At 38.0% G+C, this 5,318-nt stretch overlaps 1 pseudogene; it reads right to left on the bottom strand.

Annotated features, from left to right (window-relative positions):
• Positions 1–359: 359 nt before the first annotated feature.
• LOC147441750 (uncharacterized) lies at positions 360–1,727 on the bottom strand (annotated as a pseudogene).
• Between the last annotated feature and the right edge of the window lie 3,591 nt (positions 1,728–5,318).

Below are 5,318 nucleotides of genomic sequence, written 5' to 3'. Positions count from 1 at the left end.
AAAATATTTAAAGAATCTTATTATTGTGAAGAAAAAAACCTTTTTCTTTTTAAGCTTCAAAAACTTTGAAGCTTGATCTTTCTCCTTTAGTAGCTCTTCAATCTTAGAAGTAGCCTATAGAAGTGGGAAAACATGGCTTTTTTAGAACATTAAAATTAAGTAGGGTAAGTATTTCATTAAATAAATATTCCATGTGAAGCATCTTAAAATAGTACCTTGCGCTTTCGTGTGCTTTTTCTTTTCTGTTCTTGGTTTGTACCACTTATAATTTGTGTCCTTCCATTGATTTTTTCCTTCACAAATTATTCAAGAAAAGAGTGCAATTAACAAAAAGTTTTAGAGTGAAAAAAATACATGAATTAGAATTGTACCAGTTTTGTGATATGGTCTTCACACTCATCTAATTCATTGTTTACTTCCATATCCTTTTCTTGATAGCATTGGACAAACTCTTCATCTTGCATGTAGTTTCTATATGCCTGCGCATTAAGCAATTGAATTTGGATATCTCACACACACGCACACAAAACTAGCTAAATTTACCTCAATTATTTCAATTGATATCTTTGTGTGTGTGTGTGTGTGTGTGTGTGTGTGTGTGTGTGTGTGTGTGTGTGTGTGTGTGTGTGTGTGTGTGTGTGTGTGAGAGAGAGAGAGAGAGAGAGAGAGAGAGAGAGAGAGAGGAGTAAACCACACATACCTCATAAGCATCACTTTGTAAATCATGATTTTCCCATGGCATCTTAGGAATGTATGCTTTCGTCTCTCTCTAAACACATAATAACAAATTTGATCATGATAGGTCATACATTATTGTTATTTTAAGATAGAAGTGCTTACATGAGTAGCTTGTGGTTGCTCTTCTTCTTCTTCTTCAGTAGATATACAAGTGGTTTCTTGTGCACAAGCATCCTTTAGCTATTCAATAACAACAAAAGCATTACTTTCTTCATCATTAGTTTTCATATAAATTTTCAACACCTTAGAGGATTACTCACAAGTTTTGTGAGTGAACCATATTCTCCTAGCTCACTTTCTCCTTGTAGTTCACTTTCTCCTCCATCATTCTCATGAAATTCTTGGTTATCATCATCATCATCTTTTTCTTTTTCTATCTAATCTCATGAAAACATTTTGATTATACTTTGACATAATAGAAGTTCGTTACTTAGAGAAAATCCTACAAAATGACACCCACCATTGGGGTGATAGAAGATAATTCGTTGTTTGGTTTCTTTTTTCTCCATTTTCGTTTTGCCGCAAGAGACTTGATGGCCCATGTATAAACGTCCTCTTCTTTCCAATGATAATTTTGTCCAGCTACTATTATAGGCTGAAGCTCACCTTTATTTTTTCTTATTACATCCAACACGGTATTCTTTCTCTCCATGTTATTTCTAAGGTCTCCAAATGGATTGTGTTTGGCAAACCATCCTCTAACAAACCCATAGTTTGAATAAAGAACTCTATGTTGGTTATTACCCTCTTCTAAGAGTAAATCCCTACCATAGAGTTTATTGGGTTCTCTAAGCTTAGGAGGTGGACCCCTAAACACCTGTTCATATATGATCGTTGCTATTAGTGTCAACACCTATAGAGATGCTAGATGGAGAAGAAACAACTCTCTTATTTCCAAGATGACTGGCCCTCCAAGAATCTAAAAATTTGAGGTCCTCTTCATTAGAGAAAGACAGTAGTTGCTCCACAAAGGACTGTGGATAACTCATATCTGAAAAGACAAAGCATTGAACACACACATGAGCAACAAGACATTTAAGTAACAAAGTTTATCTCAAAAATTATACACAAACTTGTCATTACTTTATGAGTAATGTTTTAGAAAGACATGTAAAGAAAACTTTGACAATAAATACAACAATTTTCATGTATAAAATAATATGCATTTTAAACTACTTCTACAAGTATACTAGCCATGCTTGCATACTAACAATAAGTACAATAATCTCCATCCATAAAGTAGATCTCCCAGAAGTTCTAGCATACTCTATGGTGAGGTTCTAAGAAAGATATGCAAAGAACATCGTAACAATGAACCTAGCAATTGTCATCCATAAATGAATAGTCATTCTAAACTACTTCCATAGGTATACTACTTGCATAACAATGAGTACAAAAATTGTCATCCATGAAATAATAGTCATTCTAAACTACTTCCACAAGTATACTAGCATTCTAAACTACTTCCACAAATGTACTAGCCATGCTTGCATACCATATGAGTGAAGTTATACAAAAGATATGTAAAGAACACCATAACAATGAATACAACAATTGTCATCCATGAAGCAATAGTCTTTCTAAAATATTTCCACAAGATTACTAGGAGTGATTGAATAAAAGGGGCTACCACCATTATATGTCTATAGAGAATGCCAAACAATAGGTATCCATCTAGCCGCCTGTCCAGGCTTTATAACCTTTTTTTGTTTTGTGGCTGTTCAATCTTTAATTTGAATGGAACATGTATCCCAACTTCTCCATTGATGCTCCTCTCTACAAACTTTATAAGTGTTTTGTTGATATGCATCACGCTCCAATAAAGCAAGCTTTGCCCTTTTCCTTTCGTAATCAGTCTCTCTAACAACAGCATGTTGAATCTGTATTGCATTCTCGCTATTCAAGCACACTTGAACTATATCATGGACCTCCACCCATAATGGAACATTTCCTGTCATAATAATCAATATCTAATTCTCCTAAATGATTTTCTCATATTAAACTGATCATTTAATGTGGGGAAGTGCCAGGGGAGAAAAAGCTAGAATATTGGTTAAGCTAGCAGACCGGCCACTGTAGGGATCCAAAGGAGGGAAAATAGGGATCCAAAAGGGGGGCCATCTGCAAAAGATCCATGTGCAACAATGGGCTAAAAAGACCCTAAGGTTTAGCCCATTAAGACTTCCAAAATGCTAAGGTTCCAAAATTCAAAGGTTTGTCCAAACGTCAACCCTAGGGGAAATTGGACGCTTTGTGTGTGACCAAAAAGTCTTTTCAAATCCCTACTTGGGAGGGGGCGATCCTTGCATGTAGGGGATGAGAGAGAAAGCCACACACACACACACACACACACACAAGCTCCCTTTACACAAAGGGAATGAGGGACACATGTCAGCTCCCTAGCCCAGATGCCCACAAGGTGTACCCAATTCCTATTGGATGGCCTTGGAGGTGGACCAATAAGAATTAGGCTAGAGTAAATCTAGTTTAATTAATTTAAAAACACTTAATAAAAGAACCAATGAGAATTAAGTCCTCTAGAAGACTATTGGACAGTCTCCCAAGGGGTCCAATGAGCATTTAGGAGACCAATGGCTTGCCTGATTCCTATTGGGCCAGGAGGCAAAGGGGTCCAATGAGAGTTTAGTTGGATTATTAAATTACCTAAAGCTCTCACAAAAGGGGAAAGTGGGACACATGTCAGAAGGCTATCACTTATGCTGCTTAATAATCATTGGCTTGACTGGGGGAGGCCCAATGAGGGTAGAGGAAGAGCAAATAGCAAGAGGGCTCGCCCAAGAGAGAGAGAGAGAGAGAGGGGGGGGGGGGGGGGGGGGGGGGGGGGCTGATTTTTGCAAGGCGTTATCACACACACACTCACACAATCTCATGTGTGAAGAAAGAGAAGACTATCTCTTCCCAAGCTTTAATGGAGAGCTCATCAGCTACTCCAAGCTTGTGAGATAGAAGCCTACATCGACACACTCTTGGCATGTGGATGCAAATCCAACCAAGAGCCAAGCTTCAATGCATGCTCATCTCCTCTACCAAGCTAATTGCTAAGCTAAGCTATGCTAATATGAGTGATTATGTGAGGAGACGTACATCTTTCTCGTAAGATACTCCTTCTTCCTCTCAATCTACTCTCATACCCTGCTAGCTCTCACCATCTTCGAAGGTGTGTGAGGTCTTGGGTCTGAGACCGGGGATAATTAATGTTGTGTTTGCTAAGTGTTTTGCTTAGTGCATGAAGCTTTCATCTTCATTGCATTAGCTAGTCTTGAAGGAACACAAAGAATTGTATTGTACAATGTCTCTCTTGATGGGAGAAACCATCATACAAAGCCTTTTGGAGGGGGGACCGGCTCCATGCAAATCCGGTCCTCAACTGTTGTCAATAGCTTAATTTCTCTCTCTTTTGAAAGTATTGTTCATGCTATCTAACTAGGTGTTATGCTTTTTCTTGCTCTCTCCACCCAAGCACTCTTGTAATTCTCATTAGGAATCTATTCTAATGAAATGCCCACTATGTTCATGCTAATTTCCACTACACACAAGTTTTTAGGCCATTAAATGTTATATTTCCACAACCTCCTTCCATTAACAAGCTATCACGCTGCCTCAAATCCTTCACCTCATAAACAATGAGCCTCTGTCTCCTTGGTATTGGCAATGTAATAAAATTGTGAAGTATAGTAGATGGGCCGAACACAATCCCATGTGAAAGGCAAAGGGGCCTTCTCAAGCACACTCATTTGAGTAACTGGATCCATTAACAATTGTTCTGAGTCCCCCTTTCCCACAATGCATTGCTTGTAATACCGTCCACCAAAGAAAAGCATACACTTTCCATCAAACTGTGTTGAGAACAAGGATGTTATACAAGCCTTCCAGTGACCTTTGTGTTCCACCGTTGCATCATCAGTATCCACCTTCACTATGACATTGGCGCCCACATTAAATATATCCCCTTTAAAGAGGACCTTTTGGTATGTCTTTACTTCCAAACATTGGAAGTACTGCTCTAGAATGTTCCAAAACTTCTTTAGATAAGTTTTCTCTTCACTAGTAGGATCTCTATAAGTGCATCTCTTCTTTGATATTGCAATCCCCTTGAGAAGAAGATTTCTAGTGCATGGTGAATTGCTTGCATATTTTAATAGATCACTCCACATAGATTTAGCCTTTTCAATTGAAGACACAACCAATAGCCCATCCATATGTGACGGAGAGCAATCATGTGATGGAGCATCTGCTAATAGCGAGCTTCTTTGAGAAAGAATCAATGCACAATGTAGGTCCTTCAAAAACCTTTCAGAAGGTAAGATATTGTCACTATCACCATGGATATCAAAATTATTGTTAACTAATCAAGATATACATACCAGCTACATGTTCTAGAGGTGATGAGTTCGCACCAAAGATTTCTTCATTTCGAACTCTCCATGATTGTAGCAATGTCTTCACAACTTCTATGTCTTTCACAGACCATCCATGATCTCTACTATGATTGTAGAAGCTGTGTGCAATGTCAATCAGCAAAAATCCCAAAACATGCATTTCAAGAGGAATGCCACTAA

This window comes from Adiantum capillus-veneris, chromosome 15 (genome assembly GCF_014529385.1).
Source record: "Adiantum capillus-veneris isolate H3 chromosome 15, ASM1452938v2, whole genome shotgun sequence".
NCBI classification, from domain to species: domain Eukaryota; kingdom Viridiplantae; phylum Streptophyta; class Polypodiopsida; order Polypodiales; family Pteridaceae; genus Adiantum; species Adiantum capillus-veneris.
The sequence above is the reverse complement of the archived record's forward strand: the minus strand, read 5'-3'. Positions and strand labels throughout refer to the sequence as shown.